The 26642-nt window shown below is 46.9% G+C and overlaps 1 long non-coding RNA gene across 2 annotated transcripts in view; it reads right to left on the reverse strand.

Moving 5' to 3' along the window:
* Positions 1-6756, reverse strand: part of LOC109552390 (uncharacterized) — a 51409-nt gene extending 44653 nt beyond the window's left edge. The window contains exons 1-2 of one of the 2 annotated variants that reach the window (XR_012330194.1): positions 3345-6756; positions 1323-1433 (exon numbers count right to left, since the gene is read on the reverse strand). This is a non-coding gene — a long non-coding RNA (uncharacterized lncRNA). The other variant, XR_012330195.1, reaches the window with a different exon arrangement.
* Between the last annotated feature and the right edge of the window lie 19886 nt (positions 6757-26642).

Here is a 26642-nt window from a genome sequence, read left to right on the forward strand (position 1 = left end):
GCATTCAATCAACAGCAGCAAGGTGGACATAATTACTATAATAGGCAGCAAGGCTGGAGTGGCAATCAAGCCACCTTGACCTGTCGGGATCTTGGTGACTGCTAATTGGTCATGCTGTTCTGAGGGGCATGATAGATAGGCAGTGGACTAGGGTGTTATTTGATGTGTATAACAACAACAACAAAAAACCCTGAAAAACAAAATACTAAGAGCTAGCAAGCAGAAGCTGCCACACTGGAATGCCGTGGTTCTGCATACAGTTTCCAGATCTAAGTCAGCTCACAGACCTGGGGCCCATGGATTGAAGAGGAGGCCAGATCTCCTTGAGAAAGGACCCAGTACTATGATCCCAAGTATATATGATAAACCATTTTCTGATCCCTTCCCAAAGAGTCCTGCAGTCAGTTCCTATGGTAACTGTGCAGGGAAAAGACTTTTCAAGGAATCTTGGACACAGGATCTGAGCTGACACTGAGAGCAGGGGAGCTGAAATGCCTCTGTGGTCGCCCAGGTAGAGTGGGGACTTATGTAAGGCAGGAACCACAGGATGGTAGTAGGCGTGGACCCTCTCAGATCACATCCTTGGTCTCCTCTACAAAGTGGTGATCGTGACAGCACTGGTCGCAGAACTGAGAGATCTAAATGACACGCTCACAAGTCCACATAATCATCTTGGCCAGTGATAAGTGCCCGATTATTTTACAGCTTAATAATAAGAAAACTGGTCCCTAAACCAATCATGGAAAAGCAGAAAAATAAACACAGTCTTCTCACCTAACCAGTCTTGGGTACTACCTGACACTGCAAGTTCCCCATGGGAAGGGGCCATGCCTTCTCCTCAACCTTTCCCAGTTTCTCCCAGTATCTCTGCTCTCCAGTTTAAGAGATTATTTCCCCATGGCATCAATGTGGAATGGAGCACACTTGACTAGGAATCAGGAGCCAGGGTCCTAACCCTGGTTCTTCCCCAGCCAGCGATGTGACCTTGGGAAAGTCCCTCACCCCATTCAAGTTCCCAGTGTAAAATAAGCAGGTGAATTGGATGCCCACCAAGGCCTTTTGTTCATCTCCAGGACCCATAGACTTATCAAGACCAAATTCCAATGCATACATCTTTGGGGCCTCAGCAGTTCAAGGAAACTAAATTGAGTTACAATGGTCTCCTCACAGAGACCTTCGAGTGACTGCCTAACACAAATGACCAACTCGTTTCTGCTGGTAGGTAGCCTTCCAAGTTCCCAGGTACACTCAGCACAGAGCTAAGGGGCCAATGTGACTTTTGCCTCGTGACAATCCATGAAGCATCTGTTTCCCACTCTCACCTGCACCCTCGGGCACGCCACTCTTCTGCCATCCAGTCTCTGCTTTCTGCCATCTTTGAATTCTTCATGACCCCGAACCTGCCATTTGTATCCTCTTTGTGATGCTGTTTGCTGCCCAGGCAGGAGAGGAGATGGGAGGGAAGCAGGAAGCAGGATGGAGGCCCCGCGAGTCAGGCTCTCAATGGAGCCCGTGGGCTCCCTTTAATCAGAGACAGGCCAAAGCCTGGTTAGCCCAAGAATGCATACCTTAGGCAGATGTCTGCCTGCTGCTTCTAGAAAACTTTTATAGCAGCACTTTCTCCTCTCAGACTTTTGGCAGAGCTCTCACCATTTCTTCATATTAATAATGAAAAAAGAAAAACCCTCAACGAATGTGCAGTGAAATGAATCTGCAATTAATTTTAAATAAGCTTAAAATTCCATTGAAATGCCCTCCCTTAGTATTTTTATGGGAAATGGTTTTTGCTAGATATGCACACCATAAAGATCCCGAAACATACGATAGACAAAATCCTCTTAGGCATGCGAAAGGATAATTTGGTTTTTCTCAAAGCAACATTAAAAAAATAATAAATAAGGGATAGAAATAATCCAGCTTTTAAGGAAATATTAACCACTAACCTATAAACTATCCCCAAAAGCAATCTCTCTACTCAGGAAATTTAGCATATGGTTCTCTCCCAGCTTAACCCTTTTGCTTTTTCACATCTTTATGCATCTCTCCCTTAAGCCAAATCACGTAAAATTCCTCATCTCAAGAGGCCTAAGAAGGTCTTTTCTCGTGCATCCAAAATCAGCAACGACCCTAAGGCCAGAGGCTCCATCCTTCGCCAGGCTGGTCTGGCTGCAGGTCAGCCACACCCCAGCCAGGAGGGGCAGCCGCTCCAAGGCTCTGGGAAGCTTTCTTTTCCCCGGCCTCTGGGACATTTTCCAGATCCAGTTCCCAGACCCCTCACCCCTATCTGATCCCAGGCCAAAACTTGGCTCCAGTAATAACAAAGAGGCCCAGAAGATGAAAAGCTGAAGTCCTTTCCCCTCCAGTTGAAACCAGGTGTAATGTTGGCAGGGAGAGGTTCCAAGCTCCAGAGAGCCATATGAAGGCGCGCTAAGGCAATAACCTGAAAACGAGCCCCATGTGGGGCAAGATGCCCAGACCTTTCACTTATTTTGCTATAAATGAGTTTCCTGGGGCAAAACAATTTCTTCCTTCAAAGAAAATCATAGTCAAAGGCCGAGGAAAGGATGGGGAGAGGGGGGAAAGTGAAAGGGGAGGAGAGAGAGGCAGGAGGGAGGAGCCTCTGGGTGGATGGCCCAGGGCTTCCCAGAGAGCTCAACCAGGCCCCTACGAGGGATTGTAAACTCCCCCCTTGATGTTTGCCACGGGAGCCGCTCTAGGAGCTTTGTCCAGCCTTTGGGCTGATTCTATGTCCCTCAGCAGGGAGACAAGCCGTTGTGGTGGTTTGCCAGCCTCCCAGAGGGCTGGACCTCCTGCTGCAGGCTCCCAAGTGAGGTGTCAAAATCCCAGAGTAAAGCCTCGGGGGTGTGCAAACCGCAGGCTGAATTAGAAGGCTGCTCTCACCTTCTGCCTTGGTCACTCAGATGCAGGGACTTAAGAAGGCAACCTTCAGGCCTGCCTGCCAGGAAACCTTTGATCTTCTTTTATCATCTCAGGGTCACATGTATTTGGAGCTTTTGGACTTGACCACAAAATGAAAGCCAGACAGCATGCCAGGCTGCTTCCGCCGGGTCATTTAGAGTGGACAGCATTACAGGTTGAGCCAGAGCTGGTAGCCATCAGCCCAGGAAGGGATGTCTTATGCAGTGACCAGAAATGGAGACACGGAGGAGGGCAAAGGATCTTTACTGCCTTGGGTAACAGCTCATTCAGGTAGGGAAATATGGTCTGGCTGGAGGCTGCCATACTTCCCAAGATCTCAGCAGTCTCCTGGATCTGGAACCACCATGTGGAGCCCAGCACACTCAATGCCAGACCAACCACCATATCCCTCTGGTCAGTTTTACCTTTAACTGCAACTTGGAGAAGGCTGAATCCTCGCTCCAGCACATCCGTCCTACCAAGATGAAGGGAGGGGTTGAAGGATTCATTTGTCAACAGGTATTTATTGAGCACCTACTGTGTGCCTAGTATTGTTGCAAGCACTGGGGATATAACTGAGAAAGAAAAGATTCTTTTCTCCAAGGAGTTGCTGCTTGGGGTACCAGAGTATGAATCCGCAGTCTTCAGAAATCATCCAACCTAACAACTCCCTTTGCCAAGGGGCCCCAAGGCCCAGAGAGTGGCAGGGCCTGCTCAGAGCTACCCAAAGCATGAACTGGGTCTCCTGCTCTCTAGAACAGTGTTCATTCTGCCACCCCACACTCTTACTCATCAATCTCACAAGGCTTTATGGATCATCTACTGTGAACCCAACCTGAGGACCCAGAAGACCCAAAGATAAGGCAGGAAGTGGGCTTCAGGATTTGAATCTCAGATCTGTCATTTAATATGTGACCCTGTGTGAGTCATTTAACTTCCCGAGCCTCCTCTATCAAGTGGCATCTGACAGCAACTAGCTCCCACTAGTGAAACTGTTATAAGACTTAGGGAGAAGGTTTGTCTACCTCCCATGGCTCAAGAACAGCTATGTAAATGCTGGACGCTATTACTAGGTCATGGCAACTGCCCTTCCCTCAAGTAGAGAGTCTAGATGAAAAGATAGAACATGGGCAATGTGGTTAGAATGCTGACACCCAGATGCGTGCCATGTGTCAAATGACTGGTGCAGAGGAGGGAAAGAGAATCCCATCCTTGACTTCCTGAAGGTGATGGGGCTTGGCCTGAGCACTAATGAATGGGTAAGATTTGGATCATTCTGAGCGGGCTGACTATTTCAGACTGGAAGGGGCCTTCGTGATCATGTCATCATTCATTTATTCTTTCACTTGTTCATTTGACAAATATTTATTGAGCAACAATTATGTGCCAGGCCCTGCTCTAAACATTAGAGGGATAATGGGAAATAAGATAGGTGATGTTCCTGCCTCCATGAAGTTTATATTCTAGAAGGGGAGACAGTCAACAAATTAGTAAACGTATAAATTAAAAAGAGAATTTAAGGAGTAGGTTGATATAACAGAGAAAAATAGGTAGGGAGGAGGCTTCTTTAGATAGGGAGGCCAGGGGAAATCTCTGTGATGCAGTGGGGTTTTTTTTGGAGGATGCAGTGACATCACTTGCTCAGGATATACCACTGAGAGGAAAAGAAAGCAAGGTATCAGGATGTCTCCTGGGTTTTGGGTTGAAGCAGTAGGATGATGATGCTGTGTTTTACTGAGATCCTGGGTTCTGTTTGGAGCATGCTCTTAGATATTCAGGTCAAGAAGGACACAGGGCTGGAGACACACAAATGGGACTCATCAAAATGGGAGATTAAAAGTTATGGGGCTGGGGGGCTTCCCTGGTGGCGCAGTGGTTGAGAATCTGCCTGCCAATGCAGGGGGCACGGGTTCGAGCCCTGGTCTAGGAAGATCCCACATGCCACAGAGCAACTAGGCCCGTGAGCCACAACTACTGAGCCTGTGCGTCTGGAGCTCGTGCTCCGCAACAAGAGAGGCCGCGACAGTGAGAGGCCCGTGCACCGCGATGAAGAGTGGCCCCTGCTCGCTGCAACTAGAGAAAGCCCTCGCACAGAAACGAAGACCCAACACAGCCAAAAATAAATAAATAAATAATTTTTTTTTTTTTTTTAAAAAGCTATGGGGCTGGGAGAGATCACTAGGGAGAGGATAGAGAAAAAGCAGAGGACCCAGAATCAATGTCTGAAGCCCTTTGATATATAGAGGTCAGTTGAACAGAGAGACTGAGAAATATTGGACTCTGTGGAAGGATGAAAATTAGAATATGGTGGTATCAGAGAAGCTGTAGCTCATTCAGTTTCATTCCCACAGAGAAGCTGTGGCTCATTCAGTTTCATTCCCACCTCCTTGCAATGAGCCTTCCTGCCCACAAAGAGGATGGGAAGCCAAAGAATATTATACCCATGCTCCCCTCCAGCTCGGATCTGCATGTGACCTAGCTTTCTCCAAGCAGGTACACTAACTCACAGTTTGGAAGACGGGACATAGCACATATCTGTTGCACCTCCTGGCAAGCATGGCCATGCGGGCATTTGGTTTTTTGGAACAGTTGTAGCAGAGCGTCCTGGGAGTCCCTAACTTTGTGAGTGTTGAGAGGCAGGTATGGAGCATTCCTTCAGTTGGCATGGACTACAGCAGGGGCAAAATGGACCCAGTTGCAGCATCCCAGCCATGGCAGAGGCAGCAGCTCCTGTGACAGGCCAGTTCTTCAGTGTTCTTCTCAGAGGTGTTTCTGCTGGATCAGATGTGGAGGGTGACAGTCTCCAGCTGCCTCTCCAACCTTTCCAATGCTTTTATAAGCACTGGACTCTCCCTATTAAATCTCTTTCTGCCTAAGCTAGCTAGGGTGGATTCTGTCATCTGCAGTTGACCCTCAGATGAGTCAGAAGTAAAGGGAAGAAAGTATTTAATAAAGAAGGGAGTAGTCCACTATGCCAAACACTGCAGAGAGTTTAGGTGAGAGTAGGAAAGCTTTTGGATTTGTCGGCATGAAAGTTATTGGTGACCTTGATGTGAACAATTTCAGTAGGAGGCAGAAGAATGAATGGGAAGTGTTGCATTGGAAAACACTCTTTTGAGAAGTCTGGCTGATAAGAGGAGATGAGATATGATGCAATAGCTGGAGGGAAATGCAGGCTCAAGGAGGAGTTTTTAAAGACCGGAGACCTTAGAGCATTTCACCTGCTGAAGAGATACTGTAGAAAGAGAGGAGATTAATCACACAGGGAAAAGAAAGGATTGTCCTTGAAGGTAAGGAAATAGGATCCAGAGTGTGTGGAAAGGCTGGCCTTGGAAAAGATGAAAGAATCTTCCTCCATTATAACAACCTCTTGGCATTCAAAAGATGGAGGGCAGACCAACTTGGCCCCAGAGTTTGTGCAGGGATCTGAAAGGGATAAAATAAGAGGAAGCTCAATTGTATAGAGCCTTGAATGCCAACCCTTGAATTTAGACTTCCTCCTGCAGACACTGGATTTTGGGGCCAAATGCTTCCGGCCAGAGAAAATATCCGAGGAAGACCCAAATCAAGTCCACTGAAAGGAAAACCATTATCAGCCTAACTAACTGGGTACATTGCCAGTTGTTGGGCTGGCATCAGAACTGGGGTAGTGTTTTGAACTAAGAGCAGTATGATGGATAGAGCACCGATTTTAGGTTCAGATGGATCTGGGTTAGAATCCTACCCCTTAATAGATGTGACTTTGGGGAAGCTATTCAACTTTTCTGAGCTGCCTCTGTAAAATCGGAAGAATAATCATCCCCCTTGGAATGGATACTGTAAAGATTAGATGCTATTACATACCTTGCCTAGTACCTAGGAAGTGCTTAATGAATAGTAGCTGCTGGATTGGAATTCCTGGAAGAGGGGCCTGGAATCTGCATTTTTAATAAGTTCTGGGAGGTTATTCAAGTGTTGGTCCCTGGGGTCTTCAAAAACGCTTGTCTTGGGCTTTTCCTATGACCTGGAAGATAGTAGGAGCTCAGTAAGTATTTTGTTGAATGATTAGATAGATAGATAGGGGAGAAGGAAAAGAAGGAGAAAAAAGATGATGTCTTAGTCTGTTTAGGCTGCTATAACAAAATACCACTTATAAACAACAGAAATTTATTTCTCACCGTTTCGGAGGCTGCAAAGTCCAAGATCAAGGCACCAACATGGTCTGGTGAGGGCCCTTTCCTGGTTCATAGCCGGTGCCATTTTACTGTTTGAAAGGTGGAAGGAGCCAGGGATGTCTCTGGACCCTCTTTTATGGAGCACTAATCCCATTCATGAGGGCTCCACCCTCAAGACTTAAGCCCCTCCCAAAGGCCCCACCTCCTAATATCATCATCCTTGGAGGTTAGGATTTCAAAATATGAATGTAGGGCTTCCCTGGTGGCACAGTGGTTGAGAGTCCGCCTGCCGATGCAGGGGACATGGGTTCGTGCCCCGGTCCGGGAAGATCCCACGTGCCGCGGAGCGGCTGGGCCCGTGAGCCATGGCCACTGAGCCTGCGCGTCCGGAGCCTGTGCTCCACAACGGGAGAGGCCACAACAGTGAGAGGCCCGCATACCGGAAAAAAATATATATATATATATATGAATGTGGTGGTGACACAAACATTTAGACCATGATAGGTAGGTAGGTAAGTAAGTAGATAGACAGATAGACAGACAGATAGGGATGACAGAACAAACATAGATACAGGTAAATCGAACTGGCTGCAAAAATTTACCGTCTCAATTTGAAACATTAACATTTAGAACCTTCTTTATGAGATCTTGCCACTCTCCTGTAAATAACGAGGCCATAGTACATGAGTCATTTCCCTCTTTGGAGAAAAAACCCAAGGGAGGACCCCATAATCACACAAAATCCAACACCAGGCAAAGCCAAATGAGCCACAGACTAACTGCGCACAGACTTGTTATCTCATAATAGGACAGTCGGGGTTTTCAGTGACATCCTTGCAAAGCTGATGTGTTTGAAACAAACATTTCATCTGGAAGCAGAACAATTCTGTTGGACCTAATTACATTGAATCCACTTCAGGATGGGATTTTGCCTCTCCAAATATGCCAGAATGCAGAGCACACTCCCATGACCTGAGAGTTCTCTACCATGATCCCAGACCCCACCAAAGCCAGTGCTGACGCAGGCAGGAAGAATCACTTTAAAATTGGCCCCTTTGCAGGTTTTCACCAATGCCTTATCATTCACCTAATTTATTAGTGTCTGAAAACCAAGGCTTTGGAACTGTCCTAATTTCACTTCTTCCGGCCTGGCTGGCAAATCTCCTGAAGTTTAAATAAGCCAAAATTTAAGTGTGTGTGGGTGGATTGTGGGAGGGGGGCCGGAGATGATGAGGAAAGAAAGTCCAAGAAAAAAAATTGCCTGCCTGACATTTTCTTTCAGGAGAATCGTTTGTTATGCCATTAAAGCTCCCTCCCTCATCATTCTTGGTGAATGTCAGTTTGAATATTCAGCTTTTCATCAACCTTGATCTCTAGTTGATGCCTCTTCCTCCCTGCAGAGCAGGAATTTTGAAAGGTTAGAGGCAAAGAGCCTCAAAATCGTAGCCTATTAAAGGTTTGGAAGCCAGACTGCATTTCCTCCAGCTTCATCTCTTTGGGCAATTGGTAAGTGTCCCTGGCAGCTGAGCCTCGCTCTGTAAGAGCCCCAATGGCTACAATGGACTGTTTTGGTTTTTTTTTTTCCTATTTTTCAGTGAACATGACATTTTGAACCTGAAGCTGCGGTATTAATAAAGTCTGCATATGGAATGGAGATCTGAATGACCTGAAATTTACAGATTCAATTTGGGGCAGTAATTGCTCCTGCAGCTATTTTCTGCTGACTGCGTCAGAATGCCAAAGCATCTTAAGAAGGGTGGGGGACATCTTTAGGACAAGCTCAGACAAACTAGCTGGAGCGCTGTTGAGGCCTGGTAGAAAGCTTCAGAATATTTTTCAGTTTTTGTTTGAGCGTGGCAGCCCAGTGCGGTAGGAATTCCACCTGGCGTTGGAATCCTAGCATGCTCGTGGACTGGCTGTGTGACCTCGGGCCAGCTGCTTTAATCCCTCTGGACCTCAGTGTTCTTATCTGTAAGCTGGGTGGGAACGATGCCTGCTTCATGAGGGGAAGTGTGAGAAATACAAACCAGACCTCATAGGATGCCTAGCCCAGGGCCCTGACACATGGTTTCAGCTCAGTCCAAGTTCACTTCTCCCTCTCACCCTGGCCTAGGTCTCAGGGGGACGGGGCGGGGGAGGGGGGGGGACGGGAACCGGAACAGGTTTTTCTCAGACATGCTCACTGCTCAGAGAGTTCTCTTCCCAAGGTTTTGTCCCTGCATAAATTCAACAAGCAAAGACTCCTTTGATGCTAGATAGAGGATACTCTGCATCCTCACCCTTGGTTATAGCAAGTTCAATATCTGTCCCTTACTTTACATCAAGAGAGACAAAGGCATTGGAATTTAAATTCCTTTGAGTGCTACAAGATAACAATCAACACCTGCAAAAAGAACTGATACATTAATCTTTTAAAACTTGAGGGATTTTTTTTTTCTACACAGTAAATGAACACTGATCTATTTTTCTTCCCTGAAAAGACCTTCACATACACTGCTAAGACCTTGCTAGCATCCATCTAAACAGTGGGTATTTATTTTTAGGACACCATTATACATTTTGCTTAAGAAAAAGAAGCTCTAGAATTTCTGAAAGTCTTTTTTAGGCCATGCATAAAATTTCACGTGTGCTGCACCACGGGTTTCCCACTACCATCATACAAAAATGTCCCCCCATTAGACGGTCCTCTGCCTAAAATTCCACCACTATGGATCCAGTCCTTTTGGGTTAAGCATTATCTTTCCATTTGGCTCCTGGGGAGTTAGGGAACCTAACAGCTGCTAATGACAGTATAGCAGGAGTAAAGCTCTACTCATAAACTTAAACATGCAAAAATATAATTATATTTCTTTTCCTCAACTCAAACTAATTCCAGACCCCTGACTCCTGAATCCTCCCACAGGTTCCCCCTGCCACCTGCCCATTCTCCTGTTTCTGGCCCCTCTCTCCAGGTCTTTCAGAAGTTCTGGCTTCTGATTCTAATAAGGCTTGGGTAGGAAGTGGACCCTGACTAGTAGGTGTCTACCCCATTTGCCTGATCCAATCCCCTGGGGATAGGCCCTAGGTGGCTTCACATCCTCCCTAAGATAAGCAACACTATGGTGACCATCTCAGTCCCAGTGAGGTTCTCTGGCATTTGAGAGCAGGTGGCTAGGTGCTAGGGTACACATATGCCCAGTTCCGTTCTGCACTGCCAGATGGCCCTTTAAGACCTCTAGACTATAGAGATCATGGTTTCTGGTTCCCCATGGCCTCCCCAACATTTGGCATAACCTGGCTTTCCTATTTTTGTCAACTTGATGTGTGTAATGTGTATCTCATTTTGGCTTTATTTTTTCCTTTCTGTGATTACCAACGTTTCAGACACTTCACTAAATATTTCAGCGTAAATCTCCTACGAACAAGGACATTCTCCTACATAAACCATAATAAAATTCCCCCACTCAATAAATTTAACATTTATACACCACTAATGTCTGATTTAGCGTTCATATTCAACATTCCCCATTTGTCCCAATAATTTTTGACATCATAAAAAACACCTCCCAATCTGTCATCTCTTTATTAACATCATCTATGAAGATCATTTAACAAAATCTTTAATATTGATATCATCAAATGCATTAATTGTTCTCCCTAAGAAGAGAGGTTTTGAGGGTCCCATTTAAGAAGCTTTCGGCTATCAAGTTGCAAAGATGTATTTCAACAATTTCTTCTGTTAACTCTATAGCTTCACCTTTCAAATGTAGCTCTTAAATCTAAGTGGGGTTTACCTTTGTATAGGACAAGAAATAGGCATTCAACTCTTTTTTTCATAGAGTAAGTTTTTCCAATGCCATCTAAAAAACAGTCTTCTCTTCCCCCAGGTATTTGTGGCACTCTGTCGCACACCATGCTCCCATGTCCAGGGGTCTGCTTCCAGGGTCCCTCTCCTTTCCACATATATCTATTTGCCCATTCCTGCACAGGAACTACCCATGGCTTTGCCATATGTTATCATATCTTTCTGTCTGAAAAATTGTGCTCTCTCTTTTTGCTCTTATTTTTCAAACTCGACAGCTATTTGGGGACTTTTATTCTTCTGCATCTATCTTAGATTATATTTTGTAAGTTCCACAAACATTCTGCCCATAGCCAGCCACCGTAATAACCTTGATACACAGCTGCCCTGACACTGAGTGGCAAAGTCACAAATGAAGGTTCTACCTCTGAAAAGTCATTTCATGTCATACCACAAAATGCCAACATGTATCTTGAAAGTAGACAAGTAAAAGCAAATGTTTGTGAAGTGCTTGTGAATCCCAATTCACAAGCGCGAATGTACAAGGAAGGACACTTTTTCTAACATTCTCGATACTGGCCTGAATTTCTCTTTGGAGCTCTGCGGGGGTAGTATACACTTAATTTCAGTTAATTAATTTCATCCCACTTTCTCTGGGGTGGTATTTGAGTTCCAAAGGACTTACAGAGAACCAAGGCTTCAAAGAGCGGGGAGATCTATTACATCATCAATATCATTAAGTCAGGGAAGCATCATTAAATGTCTATCGTCCCTCTACTCCTCAGTCAATGGTCTCCAGAAGTCCCTCCCTCCTCCTCTCTCGAGCTCCTGGCGATCATCCCGTGGTTGCACGATCCCACAAATCTATCTGCTAGGGTCTCAGCAAGGTTGATTCTCCTCTGCCTGGGACTGCTAACAGCTGCTTTTGTATTAGGATTCTCCAGAGAAATAGACAACAGGATGTGTGTGTGCATATAAAGAAAAACTTATTATAAGGAATTGGCTCACATAATTCTGGGGGCTGGCAAGTCCAAAATCTGCAGGCTGGGCTGGCAGGCTGGAGACCCAGGAGAGCAGATGTTCTAGTTCAGGTCTGAAGGCTGTCTGATGTAGAAATGGGAAGACATGGGCAGATGAAGTCCAAAGGCAGTGTGCTGGAGAATCCTCCCTTGCTTGGGGAAGACTTGTCTTTTTATTCTGTGCAGGCCTTCACCCGACTGGATGGGCCTACCCACATTTTGGAGGGCAATCTATTTTACTCCAAGTCCACCGATTTAAATGTTAATCTCATCCAAAACACCCCTACAGAAACGCTCAGAATAACGTCTGACCACAGATCTGGGTACTGTGGCCCAGCCAAGTTGACACATAAAATTAGACACCACGCTCTCCTTGATTAATGCTCTATTAATCAGTTTCCAGTCAGGTAATTCAACATAAAGTATTTATAATATTAATGAGGTATCCTTCACATGTCATAAAATTCCCCTTTAAAGTGTACAATTCAGTGGGTTTTAGCATATTCACAAGGTTGTGCAACCATCACCACTATCTAATTCCAGAAAATTTTCATCACCCCAAAGAGAAAACCCATACCTATTAGCAGCCAATGAGAGGATTTAATAGAGGGAATTGGCTGGACGGCTATCAAAGGACTGAAAAGGCAGAAAAAGAACACTGATGTCATGCAAACATGTAACTGCAGGGAACAGCTACCACTCCTAGGACCGGGAGAACAAAGGGAAGAGATCAGAACTCAGCACCCTGGAAGAGGGGTCTCACAGAGCTGGAACTCAAATCTCTGAGGAGGGGGCGTGAGCTAATGCCATTGAACCACGAGAGCCCAGAGGGAAGGTCTAAGTTACCTCTGATGGGGTGTGATGGGTCGATTGCGGGATCATAGAGAAACACTGGAAACTGGACCCAACTCTGCTGCCAGGGTAACGCTGACAGCAACAGCAAATACACAGGAGTATGACCCTTCTCCATCCTCCTGTCTTCCGGTCTCCCTTTAGTGTTCCTTATCAGCGGGACCTGGCAGGGAGCTGTTGGCAACAAGGAAACTGAGTTGCAAAGTTACAGCTTCACCGTCATAAAGCAGAGTATAGAAGAGCTTTTAGGAGCAGAGAGATAACAGCTTATAATACCACATCTCTCAACTCTGCATAACCCCAGCCTAGGGAGGGGAAGGAAGACTTATCTGGAGTTTGGAGGACAGGGGTGGCAGAAGTCTTGCTTTTGCCCGTGATATTTTCTTCCTGTTGCAATGACTTTGGCACTATGTCCTCCCCCTGGTCCTAGGGCCTGTTAGCATGATTCCCAGAGACACCTGGGCATGGAGACTGGGCTGTTGTGGTGTGGGGAGGTGAAGGATGGCAAAAGAGACTGCATTTGTGCCCACGTGGACTGGATTATACCATATGTCCTTTGAGTCACGTAGCACATAGAGCCACCTGAGACTGATGAGAGCTTCTGGCTCAGGTGACGTGGTCCTGGCACATAATCACACTCACCCATATGCAGAACTGCACCAGTTTTAAACCTGGCATTACCCTCCTCGATGAAGCAGAGAAAGACAACAGCACCAGTCTTAGTAGATAGAACTGCACTTCTCTTCAGGACACAAAGCTGGCACAAATGGGGGCAGTCAAGCTTCAAAAAGGTCTGCTGCCACCCTCGCTCAGACATTATCATACACAAGTGTGAGCCTATTGCGTGGTCACCTCTGCCTGTCCCAAATAACGTTGCTAGTCTCTCCACTCTGTGTCCTGACTTCATGGCCTCCATCTGTTTACTTTAGATAAATAAACACTGTTTGATTTACCCACGTAATGCCTGTGTCCGGGTTTTCCTTTAATCCAAGTCCACTATTGACATTTGTCTATACAGTAGAGTGGTTGTGCAATTTTCCATTACCTGAAGAGCTTAAGTTTTGAAATGCAAAATGTCAGGGGGAAAAGTCTATTTTTTCTTTGCATTTTCGCTATCATCTCCTCCCCAGAAAGAATCAGCACAGAATGGCCTAGTTGCTTCAAAGTAGGTGGTAGAGTGGGAAAGAGACGTGTCACGGTTGCTTTTTTTTGGGGGGGGGGTTTGATTTTGTAATATTACATACGTTCAGTTCACAAAACAAAAATGTACAGCTACAGAGTGAGCATCCACGTAGCCATAACCCAGGGCTAGAAGTGTCGCAAGCCCCCCAGAAGTCCCCATGTGCCCCCTCGATGACACTAGCATCAACCTGCCCTGCGGGTCATTGCTCTGCTGATTTCAGGGTTTGGAATGTGCCAGCTCGGCTAAACCGAAATTAGGCTTCCCAGAATCCCTGAGTTACCTGTAGAAGAAGTCAGGTACAGTTGTCCGCCTCTCCTACCCCCCAATTTTTTCTTATATAGATTTGGAAGGTAGAAGTGAAACAGCAGCTGTTCCTTTCTGAAGGTCATCATGGTTAGATGTGGTGGCAGACATATGCAGGGGTCCCTCTGGACCCCAGCTTGTCCTCACTTTTCCCTGCCTGCTGAACCAAGAGCGACCCCTGCTGCAAACCCTCAGACCTGGCAGCCACACAGGGGCACTAGCGTTCTGGATTCAATTTGCTAAAATTTTGTTAAGAACTTTTGTATCTCTGTTCATAAGGGGTGTTTATCTAATTTTATTTTACTTTATTTTTGCAATATCTTGCATAGATTTTTGGTATGAGGGTTATGCTTACTTCAAAAATTTAGTCAGATAGTGGTCCCACATTCTTTATTTTCTAAGAGATTTCATATCAGATTGGTATTATTTTATTTCATCCTTAAATTTTTTATGGAATTTACCAGTAAAGATATTAGAGCCCAGAGTTTTATTTCCGGGAAGTTTTGTTGTTTTAACAACCAATCAATTTTATCTAATAGATACAGGGCTATTCTGAGTTTCTGTTTCATTTTGTGACATATCCTGTCAACTATATTTTTCAAGTTATGTGTCCATTTCATCTATGGCATTGATTTTTTTGGTATAAAGTTATTTATAACACCCCCTTACTTTTTAATGTCTGTGGTAATAATACTTTATTTATTCTTGATATTAGTCATTCGTCTTCTCTCTGTATTTTCATGATCACCGTAGCTAGGGATTGATTTACCAATTTTGTTAATCTTTTCAAGGAAACAACTTTTGACCTTGTTAATTTTTTGCGTTATTTGATCTTTTCTATATTAATTTGTGCATTTATCTTTTTTAAATTCTACTTACTTTGGGTTTACTTTGCCTCTCTTTTTTTGTTTTCCCTTAGCTTTTAAAGGATAAACTTGGGCATTTGTTTTGGACCTTTCATCTTTTCTGATATAAGCATTTAAATCTATACATTTCCCTCTAAACACTGGTTTAACTAAATCCACAAATTTAGTTATTGTATTTTCATTTTCATGCAGTTGGAAACTCTTTTTAATTTCCTTGGGATTTCTTCTTTGACCCAGGGATTATATAGAACTACATTGTTTAATTTTGAATACGTAGGTGTTTTTCTAGATATCTTATTATTATTGATTTCTCATTTAATTCAATGTTGGTCAGAGAACATACTCTGAGAGCCCCAAATTCTGAATTTAGCTCTCATAAGTTCTGTTCTTCCTTAATACTCTTCACCATTATGTTAGCTGACTAAAGTCTTCGAGCAGATTTTTACAAATAATATTGTGTCTGGCTTTTCTTACTGTGCTAAGTGGGAGAGCTAATCCAAATTACCTAGTCCTTCATTATCGGGCATCACTATAGTTGCTTTTACAAACATGTATCATTCAGACTAAATCAATCATTTAGTGTCAAAGCTATATGCCATAAATGTTTTTTGGTGGAATTTTTCTGCATGGAATAGACCATTGAAACGTGAGTCAAATAAAGTTTGGGCCAAAGGTATTTTCTCCCTCTCCTAGTACAGCCTTCAGAATCAAACTTGGGCGATCTTTTTATTAGGACTTCCAACAGGTGCCCCGAATTGGGGTCCTCTGTCTCAACCATTTTTCACTGCCTATTCAGTTTACAAGAATGTCTCTGACATTTATTAGGTGGTAATTTCTGAGGAAGAAACTTCATTTCCCCTCTTCTTCTTCTATGCCTTGATCCCTGTTTAATCAACCTAAAAGTCTCATTCTGGACTGCTCTCCACCTCAACAATTAAAAACAATATTTTCTAGAAAATTCTACAATGCTCTAGCTAGTCTTCTGTTTTCCTCAAACTCCAATGTCATTGTTTGGCGGCGAGGATGGGGGGCGCAGGGGGGAGCTTATTCCCCCCTCATGTCTCATTCTGCATGGAGGGACACCATTCTTTGTAACACTTTTGGTGTCACTCAGATTGGAGCATTAGAAAAGAGAAAGTGGGCGTGTGCAGTCCAGACTCTTCTGCACTTTCTCTTGGGCACAGGTTGCCCTAAGGAAGCACATCTTCTGTTATACTCCTCCAAGAGCGAAAATTCCCAAGCCAATATTTCAGGTGGGTACATCTATCCAAATATGAGGTTAGAAAGCCCAAATATCAAGTTCAATCATAAAGGAGCTAGTTTGGTGTTTATATGCCTTATTCTCTTGCTGTATTTCTCAGGACATTCAGAAACTAGGGTAGGGTAGGAAGGTGTTACTTCCGAGGCTCTCCTGAACCCAGTAGATATGCTAATCAATTCTCTTCCTAAAGTGATCAGTCCATCCTTTGTTTAAAAAAGACGACATTCTCACGTTCTCAAACCTTCCATAGAGAGACTGTGGCTCTCCTGAAATGGTTCCTTGGTGCAGAGGCACTTGGATGTAACGCATCCATGGGAAAGTTCTTCCACCTCGTGAATCAGCTCATCATATTGTTTTTTTTCGTCACCACGAAAAAATGATTGTCTGGACTATCAAAAACTTCACATGGCCCTTGAATCCATCAAAGAGTTTTAACTAAAGGAGTCTTAATTGTGACAGAGAAGAAAGGTCAAAAGTGGCGGGGGGGCGGTGAAAATATGGGTAAGTTTCTCTAATGAAAGAAAAACAGTGCTCTTGAGTCTCCAGTGTGATGTGATGGAACAGAACTGAGCTCAAATTCCCGTTCTGTGACTTTGAGCAGATACTTGGCCTCTCTGAGTCCCAGTCCCCTCCCTTAGGAAAACAGACAAATAATGTCCATTTAGAGGGCTGTTAAATGAGGTAACATATTGGAAAGCTTGAAATGGAATGAGTACTCAATAATAGCAGTTGCTTTCTCCTTCCAAAAAAACCAACTGGATCAAATTTTCTTGATTATCTTAGAATGTCTTGGGGAAGATTCACAATAATACTGAAAACCAGAGAAATAGGAAGATGGGTAAAAGCAAAACAGACAAAACAAAACAACAGAGTTCAGAGAAGAAATGATTCAGTAAGGCAGCTTACATTTGTACAACTTAATACTTTGCCGAAGGGCTCCCCTAACTGTTATTTGATTTGAGCCTCGCAATAGCTCTATGAAATTGATGGGGCAAATACTACTGGGTCCATTTGAAACACGAGGATCTAAAGTTAAGAAATCGTACGTGATTGCTCATGGCTCTTCAATGTCCAATCTAGCACGTCTCTCCCATGGTACCCTCTACGTGTCACGGTTACTCTGAAATAAAGACCATATGATGCCACCCGTGTGCACATATGCACTTCTCAGAGTGCAAATCTCACATTCATTTTCTCATTTTGTCCTCACAGCAAGGATTTCTGGATGTTTCACAGATGAGGAGCCCCAAGCTTCAGAGAGGCCAAGAAGCCAGCCCCAAGTCACACAGCTAACGCAGAGGCTGAACTCAGGCCTTCTGACATGGCCAGGGCTTCTGTGCTCATGGATTTTAATCACACGAAGGATAGCAAGGGCAATGGAGAGGTGGCTTCATGTCTGGGGTGAAAGCAGAGCAAGTGTTCTTCAGCCCGGGAGGAGGACCTTGCACAAGTGGCCCTGGCCCTCATGGTCACAGAGACTGGCACAGCCAGCATTCTGCCCAGGTCGTTTAATATAATCTGCAGCAATGGTGTGATTTATTGATGGCTTTCATTTCCCACTGGGACGGCATGAAAATAATCAGATGAATAATGAGCTCGTGAAGATGGATGCAGTCTGAGCCAGCTCCCACAGAAGGGAAATATATGCTGGGGTTCTGCCTGGAGCAGCGCAGGACGATGAATGTTTCTGCACAAAGCTGGGCCTCATTTGCTCCTTTGGCAGTGAGGCACTGCTCTCTACAGACACAGAGAGGCTTAAGAGGTAATAACACTGGCATTTCCCTGTTCCAGGAGTGGAGATGAGATGAGCAGTGATGGGCTCCAGGATGACAAAACAGCCTGAACCTCATCCTTGGGGGATAAAAGCTGCATTTAACCCTGTGGTAGCTGGCAGGAAGGCCAGTCCCTCTGAGGTTTTCTAATGCATGGGTGCCTGCCCTACTTGATCACGAGCCATGGGCCTTCCCTGCTGGTGCAGCCATGCAGCTTTACTTATCTGTTGCTGATCACAAGCCACCCCAAAACTTAGGGGCTTCACGTAACAATCATTTTATTACTCACAATTCTGTGAGTCAGAATTTGGGTGGCTCAGGGGGAACGCTTATCTCTGCTCCCTGTTGTGTTGGCTGGAGTGGCCCACCTGGGGCCAGAGGATCCAAGGTGAGCCCACTCACATGTCTGGGGTCATGCTGTCTGCTGTCGGCTGGGGGCCTCAGTTCTCCTCCACACAGTCTTCCTCCAACAGGACAGCCTGGACTTTTTACGTGGCAGCTGGGTTCCAAGATCAAAAGTGAAACTTGCAAGTCCACTTGAGTCTGGACTTTGGAGTCCCAGAAAGTCACTTCTACACATTCTCCTTGTCAAAGCAAGACAAGGCATGAGGCCAGCTCGGATTCAAGGGGTGGAGAAATAGACTTCATCTCTGCATGTCACTGCAAAGGAGTGTGGACACAAGAGGTATGATTCCTTGGGGGTCATTGGGAACCAGACTCTGAGTTGGAGTTTAGTGAGTTAGAAGGATATTTAGGGCCTCTCCTCCAAGGAGAGCCCTTGGGATGGTCACCTGTGGAAGGGAGGGGGCAGAGGGAGATGCTGACCAGCAATCAGGTCCAAAGAGAGCCCCAGCCTATGCCACAGAAGCACTGAAGGTAAAATGGCCCTTCAGAGCTGTCCTGAGTTGGGAACGGTGGCCAGGAGTTCATACACCAAAATCGAAGGAGAGGGTGCCTTGGAAAGGGGCAAGACCTTGGGCAAGGCAGTCCCTAAAGGAGCTGACCCCTGGAGGCTGCCTGCCCACAGCACTCCCTGCATCTGGGAACAGGCCCTGCACTGAAGGGGTATCAGGACAGCCTTCGTGGTGCCCACCGACGTTCTACCAGGCTTGCCTTCCCCAAGAATCTATTTTCCTCCCAGCTTCCCACCACCCAAAGGACAAGGCAAGACACCTTGGACTCCCCTGGACCTCCCTCTCCCAATCTACCACCTCAGCATTCCCCTCCCCATTGTCCAGCATCCCCCTCCCTGCCCTCCATGGTGCCACTCTTACCTGGATGACTGAGACAACCTCCTACCAGGTTTCCTCCCTTCTTCCCTCTCCCCTTCAAAACCAATGTTTCTGCAGCAGCCAGAGTTGTCTTTCTAAGACAGAAATCGATCCCTGAGACTCTCTGGCTTAAAGCTCTTCCGAGATCCACACAACCTCAAGACCAAACCCTGGCTTCTCGACACGGCTTCCCAAGCCCAGCACATGGCCTGGCCACGGCTCCGGCCACTTCTCCCTTCACATTCCCCTGGACCCTCGGGAGCCCTGAGCACTCTCTTGTCTCTGTTCCATCTGCCTGTACACTCAGTCCTGTGTATCCCCCTTTCCTGCCTCCCTCATTCCCCCTCAGCCCACCCTTGGCTCACTCTTCAGCTAGCCATTTGGGCTGGCAGCCTTCCCAAGGTCCCAAGCCCACCCCAAGTGTGTCAGGCGGCCTTCCTCACATTCCTGTGGCACTTCCGCTTCCCCATTTCAGCACTCTGCACACGGGTGCAGGTGTAGGTGCCCATGAAGTCTGCCTGTCTCCCCCTAGATGGTGAGCCCACCAGGGCCAGCCCTGTGTTCACTGCACCCCAATGAGGAGAGCACGGCATCACGCCGAGCTATATGCTCAGCACATCACAGGGGCTCAGTCACGTGTTCTCTGGGTTACTTGTGATCTGATACCTGGAGGGGTAACAAGAGGAAGGAAAAAGAGGGCTGCATCTGAGGTCCTGAATTAGACCAACCTCAGGAGATGAACGCCCTTGGGGGAAGAGGGAGAGCTGTTCTGGAAAACGGGCCTGACCTACCTCCTGTGCCTGGCCAGCCTCAGCCTGGCGTGGTGAGAGCCCCATCTCAGATGCGAGGTTGACCCAGGGCCATGGGAGCCTGAAGGACACCTGGCGACACCAGGCAAGCTGTGGAGGGCACCACTTCCCTTTAAGACAATATCCACATCTCTACTCCCTACTGGGCTTTTCCACATTGGCAAAGCCCGCAACAGTCTATCTTCCTCCCGCCCCAGAAAAATGCTGCCAACCCAGTGCAAGAGAACTGCCCAACATTTCTTGAGCTCTTACACTCTCCAGTACACTCTATAGGGATTATTATCCTTGTTTTTCAGGCTAGGTAATGGAGGCTCAGAGAACTTAAGTGACTCACCCAAGGTCCCTGCAATTAGTACATAGCAAATCTGGGATTTGAAACCAAGTCCTGTGTCCTCTGAACACCTGAGATTTTGCATGAGGCCCACAACCTGGAAGAGACAGAGCTAACACCTTAGAAGGTACCCACAACCAAAGAGGGATGGGGCCTTGGCAAACAGATCACGAAGTTCATAGTTCTAACCTCTGTGATCCACACTACCGTTCACAAACACAGGACTGGAAGGGACCTTGAAGGCTATCTTGTCTAACTACTCCATTTATATTTAATGGTACTTTGTGAGCTCTCAGGGCTACGGTTTTAAGATCCATCCATGTTTCTAAATGAACATCTGGCCCATTGTTTTTAAGTGCTTCGAATGCTGCATCAACCCTGGTTTACTGCCCACCGCTGCGGGGATGGATGGCCAGATTACAGCTCACTGCACAGATTCCGCCACCCTCACCCACAGTCATGGCTCTGTCTTAAAGGAGAGAAAACCAGGGCCACGGAATGGGGAGCGGCTGGCAGACATATTCGCCTGTCATAGCCACGTCTAGTTAGCTCCCTGGCAACCCCCGGGGGAAAGGCATTTTTCTCTCCTAATTTGTGCACATCCATTCTGGAAAGGGCTCTGAGTGACCTTGCTTGCATGTTCATACGCATGAGAATCCTGGGGCTGGGGCATTCTGATAGGCTGAGCCTGGTCATGAGACCACCCTGGTTTGGGGTGGGTGAAGCCATTCCTCACCTCCCAACAGGGGACATATATGACGGGGAAGGGACACTTAATTCTTCAAAGAGAAGAGCCGTCTTGGCAGAGAAAAACAGCAAGCGTCCCTGCCAGGCTGGGACACCAATGCTGGCCAGAGAGGCAGGGTCCTCTGTGAGGGTGGGGCACAGTGCACTTCTCCTAAGACGCAGGGGTGAGTGCGTGGCCCTAGGCTGCCCACTGAGAGGGGTGCCTCTCCTGTGGTGTGCCGCCACACAGGGCAAAGAAGCCCGACCCAATGCCGCTGAGGTCCCTCTGAGGTGCTGAGCAGGGAGAAGCAGGACCCCCTGTTTACTGCACACCCCTCTCCCCACCTTGGTCCCAGGCAGAGCATGGAGATGGCGAGCCTTGGCTGACACCCTGACCGAGTTTGCACAGCAGCAGGCTCGGGGTGAAGAGGATCTCCAGACCCATAACGGAGATCCAGTCCACTAAATGTGGAGTTCAGGCCCTGCTGACAATGTAATCTCCCAGAACACAGAGGAAGGAGAGTGACTCCTTAATTCTGGTCCCCCAAAGCCTGGCTGTTGAAATGGACAAGAAAGGAACCTGAGGACATACGGTCAACCCAGAACATGGCTGAAGACTAGGTCTGTGCCCACATCCCACACTCTTTCCCGTGTCCTGGGAGCACCTGAGTCTCGGCATGAAGCCCAGGCAGGGCAAGCCACAGAGGCAGAGCTAATGCCTCGGAAAGTGCCCACAAACACCGAGGATGGGGATTTGGCGAATCGACCTCCAGCCTCCTTTCCCTTCTGTGGGGCAGCTCTGAGGCCGCTCTCCTGGGCCTCCCAGGGCTCCCACTGGGATTAAACTTTCCTTGCCCACAGTGGAACCGCGGGCATGATAACACACATTCCATGAGCTCCCTTCCTTTCTTGCCTCACTTCTCCACTCCCTTGCCCATGTCTCCTGGGATCACTTTTCAAAAAATGACCTACAATCAAATCCTTCTCATAGGTCTGTATCTGGAGGGACTCAAACTAAGATAATGTGATAAACGGGAAAGTAAATATGGAAACCTGGAGATGTAGTAGTAATAGAGTGGATAATCCTACTCTGGGTTTGGAGTCATATGTTCTGTGTTTAGTCTGTCTCTACTAGTATATAAATATTTAATATTTAAATGAGTGTTTATAGACTTTAGGAAGGAGATTTCAGGACAAGCAGAGCTGGAAACTCTAGAAACAGGAAGATGACTCAAGAAAGATGGGAGACTTTTACAAATTCTGAGAATACACAAATAATTCATTCCTCAGAGGCAAAAAGGGCAAAGGGCAAAAGAAGCCTCATGGCAGGCAGCAACAGAGGCTCCACCCCCAGCCTGTAAGCTGGGTGTTGGGAGAATGTGCTTAGGCTTGCGAATATCCCCAGGACAATAGAAGGGGCTTTGGTTAAGTAGTTTCACGTGAATACGAAGAGGAAGGGACAAGCTGGTGCTTGTGGCAGAGTGGGCGGTTCACAGGTGACAGTGAGAAAGCAGAACTGCAAAACTCCCGTTTTACTCCTGTCTTTCCTACCAAGGCAAAGGTTTTGGAACTTAAACGGTGAAGACAGACTGAGTTAAGAGAAATCAACACACAACTAAAGTCCAGGCAGGTGCTGGGGCTTGACAGGGCTACAGGGCTGGTAGACCTGGTGAGCCTGAGCTTGGACTCCCAGCCGACCAATCTCCATGCTGAGGGCAGCTGTCAAGTAGTAACTGCGGGTGGGCTGCAGGGCTCTCTCCTTGGTCCCAGCATGTTCTCCACAAACATAATGATGCTCCTAGCACGGTGCTTGTCACAGAGAAGGCTCTAAACCAGCGGTTCTCTCCCCAGGACATTTACAAGGTCTAGAGACCCCACTAGGTTGTCACAACTGGGTGTGTGTGGTGCCACTGACATGCAGCGGTCAGAGGCCAGGGATGAGGGTAAGCCAGGGTCAGAGGCTTAACTTAACATTCCCACCCCTGGCCCCAGGCAACCACTAATCTGCTTTATGTTTCTATACGTTTGCTATTTCTAGATGCTTCATATAAATGGAATCACAGAGTGTGTGGTCTTTTGCCTCTGGTTCCATTCACTCAGCATCATGTTTCCAGGTTCATCACATGGCAGCATGAATCAGCAGTGTGTTCTTTTTTATTGCTGAATGATATTCCAGTTGGACACCTGTTTCAAAGACGACGGTTCTAGAATGTAAGGTGGGTAGGAGGAGGAAGAAATAGAAGCCAGGGGACCAGCTAGGAGACCATGGTGGTTGTTCAGGCTGGAGACAAAGGAGGCCTGAGGTGGTGGAGTGGCAGTGGGCATGGAGAGAGGAAGGGATGGAGGTTACAGGGCCTGAAGACAACCTGCTCACGTGGGGCTGGATGGGGAACGTGAGAAGCCTGGGGGAGGTCTGGATTCCCACAGGGCTAAGGAAGGGGCAAGGGAGCTTGACAGCACCTCTGGGCAGATTCCTACCTGGCTGATGGGGCGGAGCGTTCACAGACCCAGTCAGCCCCGAGGACCCTCCAGGTGGCCTGCTGAGAGGCTGCCTTCTTGGGCCATTGGGATGAAGACATTGAGAACATGTCTGTCACTGTGCTGATGACACAAAGCTGTGAGGACCAGCAAATTTGGAATGACTCAATTCAAACAAATCTTGGCAGGCTCAAATGATGGGCCATGGCAGAATCTGGGCAGCTCTATGGTGGTTAAGACCTAAAACTACCAGTGGACTATGGTTTTCTGGATACATATCTGTCTTCCTGGCATGCTGTGAGCTTTGTAAGAACAAGGACAGTGCCTGGGGGTACAAGGAGGATCACGTGAAAATGACCTCAGTAGCTGGCTATGGGGCTATGGTTTTTGGGGCCTCCTCTTCTCAGCTTCCTATGGGACCAGAAGCTCCTTTGCTCCAGCAAGAGGGTCTGTCCTGCCTGAAACTCCCACAGGTCCCCAGGTGAAAGGTGACTGCTTTCCTGGACCACTCCTCTAGTGTCCCTCCATCGGACTAACAAGCCCAGCATGCCTCTTCATGGGACGCTGAAAAGATGGGGACCTCATGTCTCTTCTTGCTGATCGTTACTTTGTGTGTTTCTCCCAATGAAGTCTGCTCCTTAACCCTCACTGTGTGTTGTGCAAGAATTTATGATACTATTTATCATAGTTGCAGCTAACAACACAATCGGGGTTTCTTCACCTTTGTATCCATGTGTCCCAACAGAGTGGCTGGCCCATGCTAAGTGTTTGGTAAATAGCTAATGGATGCCTGCCTTAAGAGCAATAGGTTCAGAATTCCAGGTGTTAAGCAAGGATCCTATCACTGTACTCTATTCATTATGCCCCAATTCCTGGAAACTGGAGATTCTGATAACATTTACTGTAATTTCTAATTTAAAAAGTAGCATATGCTCTCTGAGGCAGATTTGGAAACTATAAGCAATGTTAACTTTTTGACTGATTTCTCTCTCTCGATACAGAAGGATGTTCAGAATATTTATTCATTCATACATATATATAGGATACATACACACACGCCACAGATCTTTACTACATAATTGGTATCCTCTAAGCTTCAACTGAAAAACATCTTTCTGCCATTAAAACTCTTTGGAAACATCCTTTTTAATCAGGGCAGAATATTCCGTCACATGTGGGTTACATGATTTATTTGGCCATTTCCCTCTCGCTGCCCCTTTCGGTTGTCGTTGTGTCTGGGGGCCGGCTTTGGTGATCCCTAAGTCTGCATGTCCCACGTGGGGCTCAGGAGTCCTTCCGCAGGCACATGATTCTGCTTCCCCCCTTTAGCCCACCTCTCTCAGTACCTGCAAACTCTCCTCTTCTGGTACCTTGCTCTGGGTTTACGTGCATCCTCACCCCTCCCCCTGCTCCTCAACCCAGAGGCCAGTTCTGCCCCAGTTCCCTGTTTTCCCCCCACCAGCTAGCGTCTAGGCCTCCACAGCCTCACGGTCCTGGAGGCCACAGCGGTGGTCGTTCCTGGCTCTCTCCTGCCATCTCCTGCCCAATCGCAACATCTCTGGTACTCTAGCTTAATTCCTACAATGCTGGGCCAATGGGGAAAGGCCAGGCCTAAACCAACATGACAACATTTAGCAGGTTTAATTGTAAAGTTCCTTACTTATTTGTTCTCAGCTATCTGCATAATAACACTATGAGGCCTGATTTAATTGCATCTGAAAACAGTCCTAGAGGCTTTACTTGGTAATAAGCCCCATAAGAATCAGTAATGGAATGTGGGTGTCAAAAAAAAAAAAAAAAAAAAAGAAAGGTAATGCCATTTTCTAGTCACCTTTATAGACTGTTTTTAGGCTCAGGATCACCAGGGGGATGTCTTGGGAAGGCAGATTTCGTTAAAATAAGGAAAAGGTTTTGTAAGAGGAGCTGTCCTCCAGTGAAATGAACTGGCAGTGACTGTTCATGTTCAAGAAAAGATGGGATCCCTTATGCCTCCAAGACTTCATTGCTACCCACACAAACTCATTACGCACTCTTCTTAAGTGACTGTGGAGAGACTGAACACCCACACCAGCAGTAGGAGGTGTGAGCTCTGGGTTTACACGTGAACCTTCGCTGTGCACCTTGCTCCATGGAGTTACTGAGAGGCCTTCAAAGACTACATGAGGTGTGTGGTAGCTCCCTGAGGTGGGTACTGGCCAGGCCCCGAGGCCAGCTTTTCACTGCTGCTGGACCATGGCACAGCAAGGCAGTATCCCGGCTCATGAAGTGGGGGGAGGAAGTGCCCTCCACTCTCCCTGACCACAGGCCCCACCCTGCCTTCCCATCGGTCCCGGGATGCTCTGCTGCTGTCACTGCACTGTCTGCACTCAAATAAGCCAGGGCAGCTCCAACAGACACTTGTCTGTTACTCATTCAACTCACGTTTCCGTCCTCTAGGCCTGTTGGGTAGATGGGTCTGCAGGGGTGGGTCATGAGTGCTTAAGGATCCATTTCCCTTGGGGAGAGGGAGCAAGAGAGGAAAGTCTTAAAGGGCCAACGCAGAGGACACGTGAAAGGATGTGTGTGGCGGACAAGAGCAAGTGCAAAAGCAGGGGAGGCAGAGCGGCTTGGGATGGGGGTTGGAGACGAAAGCATTCAACACGGCAAGTAGCTTAGTCTGGCCGGGGCTGAGGTGCTGCAAAAAAGGGTGGGTGAGATGTGAAGCTGGAGAGGTAGGCGGGGCTCCAAATAAGAACAACCATACTAAGGAACTTGCATTTCAAACTGAAGGCCATGGGGAGCCATCATCAGAGAACAGTACGAAAAGCCTGAGAATTCAAGGACTATGCGGTGGGCGGTTCCTTCCACGAGCAATGACCAGCTGCAAGAAAGACTGAGAAGCTCTGATCCCTAAGTTCCTGATCTCATGGGCTCAGCT

Source organism: Tursiops truncatus, chromosome 2 (assembly GCF_011762595.2).
Source record: "Tursiops truncatus isolate mTurTru1 chromosome 2, mTurTru1.mat.Y, whole genome shotgun sequence".
In the NCBI taxonomy this organism is placed as follows: domain Eukaryota; kingdom Metazoa; phylum Chordata; class Mammalia; order Artiodactyla; family Delphinidae; genus Tursiops; species Tursiops truncatus.